The following is a 17,107-nucleotide window of genomic DNA, read 5'->3' as shown; positions in this document are numbered from 1 at the left end:
CCTGTTTACATTTTCTGGCAAGTCGACAGTATGAATGCTCAAAACGTTGTGAGAGACGTACGGTAGTGCGACATGTCGTTTGAGGTTTGACACTTGTCACTCAAAGCATAAATTGGCCTGTACTTGACGACAGATCTCAGAGCTCAGCAGCCTGACAGCCTGACTGTGGACATTGTCCCTTAGTCTGTTCTTTTGGCATTTGATATAGTGCAACTTCAGATTGTGGCGGGGGTGGTGAGCGTCATCGATGAGCCACTCAGCCTTGCAATACGCATTATGCAGTGGCCCAATCAATTACTATATTTTTTTTAATGTTGCCCTGGCAATGGGTGTGTTTTAAGTTTAACAGAGTAGGCAATAAATTCACAGGAATACATAATTTTTAGCAATTTTTTGGGGATCTATACAGTATGTACAAGATGTACTTGTATTGCCACTGTGGCTAAAAATACAGCTAAGGTGTTTCTTCATTCATCTATCATCCACTAGCAATGCTACATGCTAGCACGTTGCTAATACCAACACCATCAATCACGCTGGCACCATGCTAGCATGCAGATAATGTATTTATCATTAATCTCATCAGTGCTGTCTTTCCACATCATTTCGAGGCTTCGCCATGATTCCTAGCACTAATTTGATGGTAATGAACCCATCGACACGCGGTGCTTGATGAACATAGTGATAAATCGCCTTCTGTTGTGGTTTGGACAGGCCACATCTGATCCCATTAGATGATCCCTAGCCCTCGTTCTGTTAAACACACGCATGTAGCAGCCGCGGAGAAATTGGCCAGGCGCTGTGGGAGAATCGTGGCTGAGGATACGTCAGTGAAACAGCTCAGATGATGAAGATGTTTGTCTGTGCCTATACGGCTTTATGAACCGTTGTCGAGTCCACTCTCTTAGAGAAGCCATCTTTGCCTTTCTTCCTCTCTCCCTCCTGAGTCCCTAATTCCATTAAATTCCCAGCATATCAGAGGTGATTAGCATCAAATTCAGCCAATCACAACAGGTGGTCAATATTGGCTGATGGCGGACATTATCCCGCCCTCTGTGGCAGTCAGTATTTACTCTCATAAGTGTCTGTCCCTGGGGTAATCTGGGGAATGGACTGAAATCAAGACTGTCTTTAAACTGGAGAGAAACCATCACGAGTCTCCATGACATGTACTGCTGATGACCAGTGTAGAGGTATATGGACCTCCTCCCTGCACAGGTAGGGATGATCAAATGTTGGCTGTAAACGAGGATCCTACAAACGCAGTATGACTTCTTGTTAATCTGCTCTGAAGAAGGCTGTTGCTGAAGCACGTCAGCGTTCTCAATAAAATATGAGAAATTGCATCTGAGCCAGTCTTGCATCTTTTATTTTGGAGTGCAGCTTTTTCCACTTAGTTGGTTTATGAGTTAGTTATATTTAAAGCTGAGCACCCACTGTCTTAACCAAGGGCAGTTTCCAGAGAAAGTGCACACGCTTTCTTTCTTATCAATATAGGGTATAGAGTGGACGCATAAAGGGAGTGGCAAATTGAGTAGAAAAGTCAGTTTAACGTTGTTTAATGCAATCAGACTTTTCGGACAGACAGACATCAAAACCAATTTTACCATGACATTAACCCAGTTTTATGCGGTAACATGGCACTGGTCCGACCTCCCGTTAGCCCAACCTCGGACTAAAGGTAGGTCGGACAAACGGGCATCCTCCTAAAAGTTTCAGTCGCTGAGACAAAATAGTTTTAGATGGGGGACCACGGCCAATATATACGCGAAAATGTTTGAGAACCAATGTCAGAAAATGTCAGTACAGCGTTTGGACATTGGACCTGCATGGGACCACATCACCCCACCCCCCGGTTCAGTGTACACAAAGTACACACTGCTGTGTGTTTTCCACAACAATAGCCCGCAGCTGTGGGACATGTGGACCTGATCCATCCAGTTTTACAGAATTCCCCTCCGACCCTGGAGCAGCCCTCCAACTCTATGTGGTAAATTTAGTCCCATCAGGAGAGAAATCAGTGCACTTTGTGTGTAGAGACAGGAGCAATGTGTGTGTGTGTGTGTGTGTGTGTGTGTGTGTGTGTGTGTGTGTGTGTGTAAACATGTTTGTGTTAAGTAAATGTGTAGAAGCATATGTGTGCGCATACAGATGTATTCAAGCTTGTGTCCACAGGTGCACACAGGTGCATAAGTGTGCGTGCATGCATGTGTGCGTGCGTGGCAGTGCGTGTGTGTGTGTGCACTTAACCAGTCCCCTAGTGGCCCCCCACTGGTCTCTCCTCATTAACCCCATCCTGCTCTCCTCCACCCTTGACCGCTGCTCCCATATGGACAACAGCCCTCTCTCTACTGGTGGAGAGGAAACAGCAGCTCCTCTCCACCCATTGTACAGGCCTCCTGGCCCTGGGCAGAACACACACGCACGCACGCACACGCACACACACACACACACACACACACACACACACACACACACACACACACACACACACACACACACACACACACACACACACACACACACACACACACACACACACACACACACACACACACACACACACACACAGGCCCCCTGACACAGCCTTAGCTTAAGCAGGTGCCATTTAGTCCTTCACAAACCAGCCATATGGATGGTATTTAAAGGGATACGGTGCCACTTTGTTTGCCCTCTCCTATGTGTGTGCGTATAGGACAACTATAGGGTATGGGTGACTTACGAGTAAGCTTAATTTAAACTCTATTGTGCGAGGGTGTCGTGTGTAAAAAAGAACAGATCTACACCCTAACATTGTGAAGAGTAGGCCTAGATATCAGAAGCGCGCAATGCATATACATTCCACTTAACCCCATTATACCCTCATTATGCCTGATGAAAGTACTTAAATAGATTTAAGTACACACTTGACTTGAACCCTTGATCCTTGAACCACAAGACAACTGAAAAGTTGTCACACACAGTGACACAGTGACACACACAGTGACACACACAGTGACACAGTGACACACACAGTGACACACACAGTGACACAGTGACACACACAGTGACACACAGTGACACACACAGTGACACACACACAGTGACACACACAGTGACACACACAGTGACACACCCACAGTGTCACACACAGTGACACACAGTGACACACACAGTGTCACACACAGTGACACACAGTGACACACACAGTGTCACACACAGTGTCACACACAGTGACACACAGTGTCACACACGCACGCATGCATGTGCGCACCCACCCACACACACAAATAGACAAGCAGCAGAAGGCCTTGGGTGCAGCGCAGCTGTATTCCCAAACCCTGTCAGATTAATGCGCTGGCTCAGTGCAGTTATTACAGGCAGAGTTTATTGGGGAAACAGCTACATTATGAGAAGTGTCTAACAAATCGTTTATGCTCCTGTAATTGGATTACAAGGGCAGCTATAGAGCTCCCACTGCTGAGACTTGGCAGGCCTGTGTGTGTGTGTGTGTGTGTGTGTGTGTGTGTGTGTGTGTGCGCGTGCATGTGTGTGCGTGTGTGTGTGCATGTGTGTGCGCAATCACACGTGTACATACGTGTGCATGTGTAAGAGTGTGTGTGTGTGTGTTTGTTGTGTGTATGTACGCACACACACGCACACGTACACACACGCACACACACACAGACACACACACACACACCCGCGATTGATGCACAAAGGCACAGGCACAAATACACATACCAAGGACACATCTAGATGCAGTACACACACTCACATGCAGTGTGTATACTAACATCTATGGAGATTATCATAGTCTGTAAAAAACAATGGACGAAGGGAGCCGTGATGCCATATAGTGGTTCCTATAGAACACCGAATTCTGACCTAATTTACGCATCCTATACCTGGCTCGTTTGGTTTTCTCCATTCTGAATTCCAATAGAATCTTTTTATATTGTGTCATAAGAGCCAAAAATAAACAAATGATCCCAGCGGTTTGACTCATACGGCTATGAAGAATCAACAGACGGTGAGAAAACGATTATAGAGGGTATGCGCATGCATAAAGTGAATGGCAAATCGAGTGGCAAAGTGAGTTTAATGTTGTTTATCGTCATTTAATGCAATAATTTTTTTTGTTTGGATGTATGGGCTGTCAAGGCAAGAAAATAGTTTTTTGACACTCAATAAGCGTTCCTGCAAAACATCCGGGTATGATGATGATGTCACGCGCATATCCACATTTTTGCCAGAAAAAGACTGTATCAAATATGAGTGAATGACTATTGTAAACTATACAGACAATATAGCACAGACAATATCGCAGAAACAGCTTTTTTTGCGGGGGGGACCACAATGCTTATATGAGATGATTTTAAGATGACCCAATATTATGCCTATAAACAAAGATTTAGGCTGTGACTGTGCATGTACATTTTCATATGCATGTGTATATTTTGTGAAAGCTGGCACACAATGGTCTAATCCCATTCCCATTATATATGATTTTCTACAAAAGAGTAAGGTAAGCTTATTAAAATTGGGGCCAATGGAGGAAAACCACAGTATTCCAGATATGCTATTTTCAGCAAAGATATTTAATAATTATACAGTATAGTGAAAACAGAAATGTCACTAGTATAGAGCCCTGAGGGACAGATTATAGCGTGTAAGTGGTTAAAGGATAACACAAATTCCTTTTCATGATGTCCTGAGGGGTTACCCTCATGTGTCCCTGATGTCTCCAGACAGACTGTCCATAGCTAATTACTCAAACCGCTTGACCGGTCAGCGCCAAGCTTTGTAAGAAGCTCCACTAATTGTCTTTCATATGTTTTATATATATATTTTATTTTAATTTTATAATAGAAATCAATGGGGCTGTGATAGTGCTGATACCTTGCCAAACAAATATAGAATACCTTTGCACGTCATTATCCGCTCAATCGTATATCGCTGTTGTATAAGATAAAGTGAAAAACGGCAGATCTGCAAAATCACAACACATCACATTGCGATGGATTGTGCACTTGTTCATCTGGTATTCTAGCTTTTAAGTAAAATGTGCTTTTTTTGCCCAAAATAGGGACACCAAGGCTACTGAATCCACCAGCATGCTTTGGCAATATTGAGGATGATGATGAAACCTGACTATCGAGGAATGGGCACAATTCTGTGCAAAACCATGTGCAGATGGACATGCAAATAGAAGCAGGATTTAGAACTATTCTGCTGGAAATGCCCTATACTGTATATCAGAATATGTAACCCAGAATTGCTACAATGTGGGTAAATGTGTGTACAATCATTTTTGTTTTCTTTCGTACATACTTCATCAGTGTATACAGTATGTGACTACTTTACTTTGATACGTGTGTTTGGTGTACAGATTGTGTTTTTTCCTGGTAACTTCCAGACCCACAGGAAAGCGCCCAGGGTACTGGCCCGGGTCTGGCGAGCCGCCTCACGGCCAAAACAACAGAAAATGACTGAGTTACTGGGGACCCCGGAACATCCAGACCCCCAGGAACACGCCCAGGGGGCCGGGCTGGGTCCGGCGGGCTGGGTCCGGCGGGCTGGGTCCGGCGGGCTGGGTCCGGCGGGCTACCCCGCGTCCGAAACGTTTGAGAAATGACAGAGTTACCGTGTGGGGGTCCTGTACTGTCACTGTACTGTACTGTACTGTCACACCCGATATCAATATGTGTGTGTGTTAGGTTGCACAACAGTGAGACTTGGTGGTGAAAACCAACCAAACGCTATTTTCGTACTCGGACCCAGCCACGGACGGACCCAGCCAGCCAGGGACACACATCTTGTGTTTTTGAGTGCGGCTGCACCACTTCAAAACACAAGATGTACTAGTACTGTAGAGATCAAAAACCACTGCCCTACCATGATAATGATCGACTCAGCTGCTCCTCAACATTGATGGTGTGTGTGTGTAAGGGGGAATACATAATGACAGAATCAGTCTGTATACACACAAGTAAACACACACACACACACACATTGGTGTGTGTGTGTGTGTGCTGTCAAGCTGTCAAGCTGTGATCAGTCAAAGCTGGCACAGACAAAGGCATCACATGTCTTGGACAATGAGCAGGGCTATTTGCATAGAGAATGGCTGTGGTGTTTCACAGAGGAGGTCTACCGGGTCAAACAGAACCACGGGAGGGCTTCTACACTGCTGACACTCATTCTGCCACCCTCAGAAACACAAACACAAACACACACACACACACACACACACACACACACACACACACACACACACACACACACACTAAATGGAGTCATCTCATTCATCATGTTGAAGTTAATTGGTACACACTTAAATAAACCTCCATTAGCAGCTCTTACTGTAACACAGATGACCTGATATATACTCAGTGCACACAGACAAGCTGTGAATGCTGTAATAGTCCGCACAGGCATGTTTTCATATGATCTGATCAGTTTGCCACTGGTACAGACATCACACACTGACTCGAACACAAATTATTATTACCAAAATCTCCATAAAAATACTATTGCATTTCATCACTGGATGGTCATATTTTAATATTATCTATTTGTATTGCAGCGTAAAATAATATAGAATGAAGATAGCTGAGTTTACTAGTGACTCAGCCGAAACACTTAGTGAGGTAACGTTTCCATCAATTTGTTGATTTATTGAGCTACTGAATTTGTGTTTCTGTCAGTTGAGTTTCTGACTTGTTTCCATCAGATAGTTGCATCAGATGAAACATTGAATTTCAGTTTAAACTTTAAAGGTCTCCCGTACGTGTCTTCTATCCCCACAAATACACAATTTTGAACAATCAGGCTTTCTCATCATTCTTGGTCTCAGAACAGGCCAACTGATTTTGGTGCTACTTGTGACGTCATCGGTCCTGCATACACAGCGCCCCCACCACATCAGGACATTGTGGCACTGCAGCTAAAACTGCTTTAGAAGCCAGACACAAATGACATGGACTGATTATATCAGAGTGGCGATTTAGGCTCAAAGCATTGGAAATACGTTTGAGGGACATAAACAATATATTTAATATTAGAAATGCATGTTGTATAGTTCCTGTAACTATAGACTTTAATTGAAGCAATGCAAAACATTGAATTTCTGTTTAACTGCATCTGTTTAACTTTCTGTTTACCTGATATACAGTATGTTTGTTTTGGTTGCTTATTCAATTATGCATTACTTTTATAAACTCTAATGCCGTACACACACTCTGCCCTAGTCTTGAAGTAAAAGGGCAGGGCAGAGCGCGGTTTAGGCCGTACAGGAATTAGTACATGATACAGTCTTATTGGTAGAGAGAGAAGTACAAAAGGCCAGTAATAGGCTATATTGATTGGCTTTTACTTTTGTTTTCATTCCCGGGATCCAGTGTGTGTGTGTGTGTGTGTGTGTGTGTGTGTGTGTGTGTGCGCGCGCTGAACTGGGTGCTCAGATCTAATCAATGTTTCCATTTCAGAAGCCAACCTTCACCGAGACCCCTAGAGGCTGCGCGCATGCATGCGCACACGCACGCACGCACACGCACACACACACACACACACACACACACACACACACACACACACACACACACACACACACACACACACACACGAACGAACCTACAGTATATTGAAGCCTGAAGGCCATCTACTTGTGCCCGTGTGACATTTACAGCGTGGATTGAAAAAAGAGTGACCCTTTTGAGCTGTCAATCAAAGCCCACAGCAGAGAAGGAGAGAGAGAAAACAGCTTGAGGTATAATTAATGTACAGGGATAAGGCACTAACTGTACCGGTGTCCACATGGTGCTCAGGCAACTGCAGTGACTCCCGATTCCCTGCTCTGCCAAAAGCAGCGGTCGCTCCACCCTCAAGGCAAAAATATTATCGTTTCAAACTAAATTCATGACGAAGAAATACTACTGCTTTTGGTGACGCCATGACTTTTCCTCTAGCACCAAACTTCAGCCAGATATCCACTTCATTGTGTGTAAGAAGCCACACAGACTCTAGAGGCTGTGGCTTTCAGACTCTTTGCGGCAGGTGATATGGTGTGAGGCGTGCAGCAATTGGGTACATTTACCATTTCCAGTTTAACCTATTTGGTATGGTAGGAGTGGCACAGTATAGGGGGTGTGTCGTTTGCAAATCAGCAGAGCACTGCAATTTTGGCATCAACCGCAGGACTATTATTTACACTGTCCGCGACCACCGCCCACCTGCTTGGACCAGATTTATCCACATATAGAGCTCATCCATTGCTATATTCTTTCCCACTGGCGACTCCAGTCCACCTGTTTCCCCCAAATAGGGCACTTAGCCTCATTTACCCTCTACTTTCTAAACCAAAGTATGTTGGAAAAGTTCCTTTCCCCTCCATCAGGCACCCCGGCTGACCAGGGGAGGCAGTATAAAGACCAGGATTACTGCATGTTTTTTGTGAGATTACCTACCCTAGGGGACACGGGCAGAACATGCAAACTCTACACAGATAGTGCCAACACCACCTAGGGTATGGGCATTGATGACGCAGAGGAGAGAACATGCCCGCAGCGTGGGATTCTCGGCAGGAATCGAACACGGGACATTCTAGCTGTGAGGCGACATCGCTACCGACTCCGTGCTCCCCTGCAAGATGACTTACCTGCACTTTAGCTGAACGGCCGTTAAGAATTCGCCCATGTCATCTTCAGTGTTGGGACCGTTACTTTTAAAAAGTAACTAGTTACAGTTACTAGTTACATCATTTCAAAAGTAACTTAGTTACTTTACTGTTACTTAAACCAAAAAGTAAAGCGTTACTTTGAAAAGTAACTTTTTCGTTACTTTTCGGCTCGGCTCGCCGGTGCCGGTTCCGACGAGCCGCATCCAAAACACTTGGTGGAGAAAATATGCTATTTCCGTGCTCAGACCCAGGGACACGGGGACACAGCCAGCCAGCCAGGGACACACATAGTTGTCTATAATAGGAGTGGTTGCACCACTCAAAAAGAAAAACGGGCTCCCACTTCCAGGCCATTCATTCATGCCTTCAGTTCAGTACAGTGATAATAATACCAATAGCAGGGGGGACTGGTGGTGATTTTGATGATGCTATGTAGGCCTATCAATACATATTTATAGCAAACAACTAAATACAAGTAGGCTACAACCAACACAACATGAGGGTCCTAGTTCCACTGCTCCAGTGAATGTTGTATACTGTGCAGATAGGCTGAGATAGCTCATAGCTGCTCTTATTGGTGGTGGTGGCAATACTAATTTGAGTCTGGATTTATAAACAAAGTAAGACCAAAACCAGAATTAATATTTGATAATCAAACACACACGCGCAAAGTCTCTTTCAGTATCTGTCTGTCTCTCTCTCTCTCACTCAAAAGTAGGCTACACACACTGTCACACACACACACACACACACACACACACACACACACACACACACACACACACACACACACACACACACACACACGTGCGACCGACATAAACAAACACACAGTGGTATAGCCGGTGGGAGCTGGGACTCAACAACTTACTTTGACTGTGCTTTGTGCAGCTGAAGGAAATAAGGAGGAATATATCCATTTGAAACGCGATATGGCCATGGGCGCCGCCATGACACTATAGTCAAGAGTAAACAAACTTGCGCATCACCACGTGTAGTACACACACAAACGCACACACACACTCCTCCTCCCCCTTCTCTCCCGCAAGGCAAGCATGACAGTTCTTCTCATTCTTCCCGATCGAGACTACATGAAAAATAACGGAAGAGTAACGGAATAACGTACCATGTAGTAACGGTAACAAGTTACTGAATTTAATTTAAAAAAAACGCGTTACAGCAACCGTTACTGCTGAAGGTAACGGCGTTATTGTAACGCGATATTTACGTTACGTTACGTCCCAACACTGGTCATCTTATTAACAAAGATTACTGGGGCCAGTGGACGTACAACCCAACTTCACATTAATGGGCTTTCTCAACTTACTAAACATCAATGTCAGCATTTGTAGTGTTCTGTGGTTGTTTCCATTAAGGAGTAGATGTGTCTGTAGGGCGATGCTAGCTATACAAATGGATGTGTGTTCTTTCACTCTAAGCCTCCATTTGGTGGGAATAATGAGATGCTATATCACTCCACTGAGGGACAGGAGGATCCTGATTAAGTTGTGCACGTATTCATGTGCATGTGTTTGCAAGTGTGTGTGTGCGTGTGTGTGTGTGTGTGCGTGCGTGCGTGCGTGCGTGCAAGGGAGAAATATATAGAAAGATAATGTGTAATAGCAAACACGTGCGTGTATGTTGATAATATCGGTATTACAAATACACACACACACACACACAAACACAATTGGCCACACACATGCACACACACACACACACACACACACACACACACACACACACACACACACACACACACACACACACACACACACACACACACACACACACACACACACACACACAGGCTACACACACACACACACACACACACACACACACACACACACAGGCTGTCTCCCAACATAACTAATGGGTGTGTTTCACGGTGGTGACAGCAAGCGGCGTGTGTGTGTCTGTCTGAGCATTATGGCTGTTACGATAATAATGAGAACAAATGAGAGCCATCCATTTCCTGCCTGGCTGCTGATTGGCCCTGATGGCCAATATGGCGCTGGGTAATCCATCTTCCAGCCCCTCCCCCTAGCGACCGCCCGGCGACCCACTGGGGGGCCTCAGCCTATGGCAGCGAGGCACTAAAGTGTAAGGATGCATGAAACGGGCGAAAGGCATCAAGTGTACACTGTCAAATCTTTAGTGTTAATTTAACACTGAGAGTGTAACCAAACGGTCCATTCGGTTCAATTTGTACACTCACAGTTAAATGACCACTTTAAGGATTTTACTGTGTAGCACATAAGAGTCTGGAGGGAATTCAAAGAGCAGATAACAGGAGCAAAACACAAATAGTCACAATCAGTGTTGGAAGAATTCTATTTTTTCCCCCTATAATTTTAATCCCACAATTTTTTAACCCATTTTTTTAACCGGTGCCAATTGCCTAAACTGTAATCCTGGGGATTACTCTACCTCTGCCAACCTACAGTAGGGAGAGCCCTGAACTGAGCTCATGCTTCCTTCAATGCATGAGGAGTGAGCAGGCCGCACCTGGCAGGGAGGAGTTTCCCCCGGTAGGACGTAGCGTGTGGAAGGAACACCTTATTCCATTATAGAGACCTAGATTACTGCATGTTTTTTGAGTGGTGCAACCACTCCAAGGAACAGCAATGTCCGGGACTATGTGACTATGTTTATAGTACCAGTAGGGGCAAAAGTGGCGATGTTGTGCCAGAAACAGAGAGAGAGATAGTGTTGCACTGTTGCCTGCTAATTACAGAGAGAGAGAGAGAGGCAGGGGGAGAGGGGAGTTGCACCACTCAGTTCACACGGGTGTGATTTTTGTGAGGGTACCACTTTGCAAACGCCACACAGAAAGGCCCTTTCGACAACCCCACCTAGGTTAAGGGCACTGATGACACGGAGGGGAGAACACGCCCCCCAGCGCCAACGGTTAGGAATCAGAGACGACAGCGCTACAGACTGCGCCACCATCAATTCCACTATGTAGAAATAATTATAAATAACAAACAATATTTTAATTAGAGATGTAGTGGAGTAGAAGTAAAAGTTTAAAAGAAATGGAGATACTCTAGTAAAACAAGATCACAGTTCTTTCCACCACTGGTAACAATGTTCTTTTCTAGCACATCACACAAGAGTGTTGCTTTTGCTGTGTATTTCACATCAAAGAAAACATTTGGCAAAAATAGCTGAGCTACAAGATTTTGTATGAAGGGAAAAATGTGTGTTGCTTTACGATGAGGAATAGACAGAAGACTTGACTTGATGCTCAAGCAAACACTGCCGTGATGTTGTCTTAACATGAGAATAAGATTAGGAGATGATTCCCGAATTTAAATGAAATCAGCCACAGTCGATGGCCTCTGCAGTCCTCCCCACTCTGATCATGAATTGGACCTCAATCAGTCTCCAGCAGGACTGCCTGTTTCTCTTTAATTAGCTTCAGTCTCTCACAGAGGACAGTGGACCAGGTCACACTGTCACTCTGTGTCACTCAGGTCAACAATGTGACCACAAGGGGGCCTCCCTCACTCAATGTTAACGCAACTTCCTCTCTATCCCTGTGTGTGTAAGCATGTATGTTACAAGAGAAGGGAGTACACGTGTGTGACCAAATTTGTGTCACATGTACTGTAGCATGTGTTCATGCATACCGGTATGCATATAATACAGTATGTGCGTGTGTGTGTGTGTGCGTGTTTGTGTGTGTGTGTGTGTGTCATTTTTGTATTTGTAAGCATTCATGTACTGTGCGTGTTGTATGTTGTCTAATGCTGCGTGTGCACAGTATAATCCTCAGTGTTCATTTATCCATTTGCACCTCCAAGAGCTGTACAAATTGACACTTATAGGTCCATTGTTACATTTGTACACACCCAGAGTTAACTCAGGAGTTGTCTGTGTGTGTGTGTGTGTGTGTGTGTGTGTGTGTGTGTGTGTGTGTGTGTGTGTGTGTGTCCATGTGTGTTGAGTACTAGGGGAAGCCATCACTCTAGCTGACTTACCATGGACAGCGGTGCAGCGCGGTGTAAGCCCAGGCAAAGACAACTCACTTAGGAAGTCCCTGCAGTGAAGAGGCAGACAGCTGCTTCTGCTGCTGCAGACAGCTGATGCTGAGAGAGATAAATTGAACGGGAGAGAAGCAAGACATCAAAGAGATGGAAAGAGTAAGTGAAAAAGATTAAGAGTGGGGATGAGCAGAGGATGAACGAGGAGATCAGCGGTCCAAGTTCATGCATTTATCACAGGATCGTAAAAAAATTGTGTGCACAGAACCGCGCGCACACACACACACACACACACACACACACCACACAGCACAAGTGCAGCCTTAATCAACTTTATTTACAACATCTTAACTTGGTAGGATTTTAGCTGACACTCTCGCCCAGTGAGCGGGTGGTGGTGGGGCTCAGATCCGGAGTGTTTTACCGGTCAATTATTTTAAGTTAAATTATCACTCAGAATTTTGCTTTTACCCTTTATATATTTGTTCCTGACTACCGGTAATGCTCATTATGAGCTGGCAGCCTTTCTGAAAACTCCCTGTGTCTCAGAGGTGGGCGCTGCATGGACACTGGAAAGTTCAGAAACCTGCTTAGAAACCTTCTCTTCCTAGAAATTAGCACACTGATATACTGTATAGAATTAATTATAATACATTTTGCAACAGAGCTCATAGCTGACTGACACATTCCAGAGTGCGCTTGAGGATCCATTTTGCCACTTTTTCATGTTTAAAAAGGCAAAATGTTCCTTGGACATACAATGTACATACTGTATTACAGTATACACATTGCTACATATTGTAGCTAATGTTACAGAGATTAAACTTGTGACCTCTCCATTATGTCATCAATCCACATCTGTACACTCACTCACCTTTGTACACAGGATTTAGTGTAAAACGTGAATGAACTCTGAGTGGACACACTGATCTGTCAATTACAGCAGCTTAATCAGGGCCACACTGCTTGCAATTGAGTTCTGGACATTACTTTCATCGAACAGGGTCATATCCTTCATCGTGACATTATACAATATTGTGTTCATGTGCATGTTTTTGTTCATAATTTTCTGGAATGTTGTTGCTAATTTTGCTATGCCTTGAAGGTAGCATTAGGAACTTGTGTTAATTGTTGTCTGTGTTTGCAGAGGAATTGTTTTTAACGACATGTCATTGAATCTGTCTTCGATGTAGGGCCAGAGATGGTCATAGACCCAGCATTCCTCCAATTTCACCCACTTTTTTTACTTGTGATGTGACAACAAAGATGATTCTGATTCATATGTATTTGCAAGAATGTGTTACTTGTGTGAACTCCTCCTACTTAAGATAAAACAGCATGTCAGGAATTACAAGAGGTAAGTAGGATATGTATGAGAACAGTTTTTATAAATATGTATATGGCAGCTGCCCCATATTTGTCGTTTGTCCAAATTAATATCTAAATAACAAAGCATGCAGCCATCATGTATCAACCAGTCAACCCATCAGTCTATTCAAGAAATACACATCCAATACGAACATGAAAGACAATACTGTAGTGTAGAACCATGAACCCTGTTCCGTTTTGCACTCCATAGAGTAGAGCAGTCATCCACAAACGTTTTCATGCCGCGGACCACCATAAGAAAGCATTTTGTGGCCGGCACCCTCATACAAGATTTGTGTTGTTAATACGTTTCAAAAGTAGCCTGTTTCCGATTTGTTCACTTTTTTTTAGAGCAGATCTATAAGCTCACAATGTGCTGTCTGCTTTTAGAAATGCTATTTTCAAATACCGGTAGATGGTTTATAGATTCAAAGTGGTTAAACTGATTGTCGTATTAACATAATTTTGTTGGGGACCCCCTGGAACCCCCTAAAGGACCCCTGGGGGTCCCCAGACTGCACTTTGAAAACTACTAGACTCCAATACTGCAGTAGGATATAGTTTTTCACTATGGGAGGAAACTGACACAATGATAGTAGTAATTTATACTACATTAATTTTCCAGCTTTACCTTTCCTCACTATAGCATGTCAGACAGGCTGCCTGGCCTTGTCCTCTTTCGATTTAGTTTGTCCACCTGCTTCGTCCTTCCTCCATGCATCTTCATTTTCTTCCGTTAGCTTTTCCTACAAAAAATGCCCAGGCAGGTGAATATATGGATGGAGGTGCTAAGTTACTGCTAACCGATATAGATTCAGTTTTTTCCCAAGTGTAAAGATAGTTTGTTATCAGTGAGCCTAGGTGCAGATTCTACCGAGTTCAGACTGAGCTGTGGCCTGTGGGCCTTTTCAACCTGCAGTTTGTTCCTGTCTGAGACCAGCAGTACAGTACTGTATGTATAATTATAATTTAAATCAACAGGTAGTTGTTTACATGTAGGCCTGACAAAATATATCCCAGAGAATATATCCCAGAGTTTTTTAGCACAGAACTTTAGGTATGATGAAAAGACACCTTTACCAAATTACCTTATAGCTAGTCCATACCTCTAATGCAGAGCTACCTTTACCTGTGCAAACAAAAGAAATTGGTATCAAATTTGTATTGTATAAATATAGCCGTCCCTATTTTAGCTAGTAGTCTATTGGTTCTCATGTTCTCGCATAACTATAGGGTGCCACAGCACATTATTAAAGTCAACAGTTTCAAGTGTCCAGTATAGCCTACCCTGCGCAATTTGGCGCAAACTGCAACGTTGGACGTGGCGAGGTGTCCAAATGTCAAAGAAGTGCTCTCCTGTCCTATCCTGTAACCAAATTCGGGGCTCCGCGTGTATCCGTGGAAAAGTGGAAATCTTTCACTAAAATAGGCTACTTAAATACACGTATTCTGCTGAGAACCTTCAGATGGATCTGGAACTAGATGCTGCAGCTGAGCCCAATTCGCAGCAATTAAGTACTGGGTGAGTAGCCTAGCCTGCTACACACACGCATGGTGCAACATTAGCTCTGCCTCTGATCCAACTTTGAATGCTCCATGCCGCTCGCCATGACTTTTTTGAGTAGACCTATGCTCTGGTGAAGACAAAATGCCTTTCCCTTATCTCTGTTCAATTATGATTCTCATTCTCATGTTTAGCCTACATGATAGTTTCTGACTGTTTACATTGGCTACTCGTTTCATACTGCAGCGCAACATATTCACCATTCCCATAGCGGCGCCTATGTTATTATTATTATTATTGTTTTACAATATATTCACCATCTTTTGTTAGGCTACAGATAGCGGGCTACAGATAGTTTTGTCACAGCCCACATGGTCAGCACAAACTACGTTTGCTTCAACGTTGTTAATCAGAGTTGGTTATAAACACCTTGACCCAGTTCAATACATTTTAACATTCATTTCATATTCATTTCATGTTACAAACACAGATAGGCTACAATGTGTTGGTTGAAACAAACACCTTCTCAACAGTTTAAATTTCATCATTAGCATTACCAACAAGCAAACAAGCATATTTTATTTTTCTGAGTAAGATATATTATTGCTAAAAGGAGTTGTGTTGTTAAAAACTTGTGTTGATAAAATGATTTTCTGTAAGGTTTGGGAAATATTTTGTCATGTAAGGTGATATGGGTGGAGGTGCTAAGTTAAAGGACAGTGTTAATTATTTTTCATTTGCTGCTTTCTTTCGTCTTAGGGAATTTAGCTGTTTTTGACAGGGGGCCGGGGCATTCGAACATGGGGCTAAATATGTATTTTTTTTACAAAATGTTATAGCGATTTTTATTTATTTATTATTTAATATAGTCCTACTAGACCCCAAGAAATTACATCTGGCCACAATCACGGGATCTACTGAATGTGTCAAACTGACTGAATATCCAGTCTAATATCTTCATATATGGAGATCCAGGTGATGATAGTCAAACTCAGCTCCACATATGGAGATCCATGTGTGTAGCAGAGTGGCTCAGAGCCTCTGCCTGATGGCCTCAACAGTCTAATATCTCCCCCAGTCCAGGGGAAAATCCCTTTGGTCTACTGGTTAAGATGTTGGAGTACAGTGAGTAGAAGGACCCCCTGGGGACCTCCATGGTAACTCATTTCTCAACCATTTCGTACGTGGGGCCGCTCACCGGAACCCCCACACGGTAACTCTGTAATTTCTCGACCTTTTCGGATGCGGGACGGCTCGCCAGAACCGGGCGAGCACCCGGTCCGCGTTCCTGTGGGTCTGGAACTTTCGGGGACCCCAAAACGGAGTTGCACCACTCACTTCACACGGGTGTCATCTTTTTACGTTTTCGGGCCAGGTAGGGCGTAAAATGTGTGCTAATTAGTAAGGCCAGGCGGGGCCTCGGGCCACCCCAGTGATGGCCCGGTAGGGCCGGGCCTTAGTTTTCTGCCCGGTTGAGAATTCTATTCTTCGCCGGCACTACTGTGGTGTCCACTTCATTTTCAGAGTTATGTCTCCAGCTTGACTCTGTTTATAAAGACATTACTGGTCGGGCTAGGCAAGTAG

Source organism: Protomyctophum parallelum, assembly GCF_964188405.1.
Source record: "Protomyctophum parallelum genome assembly, chromosome: 10".
Taxonomy (NCBI): domain Eukaryota; kingdom Metazoa; phylum Chordata; class Actinopteri; order Myctophiformes; family Myctophidae; genus Protomyctophum; species Protomyctophum parallelum.
The sequence above is the reverse complement of the archived record's forward strand: the minus strand, read 5'-3'. Positions refer to the sequence as shown.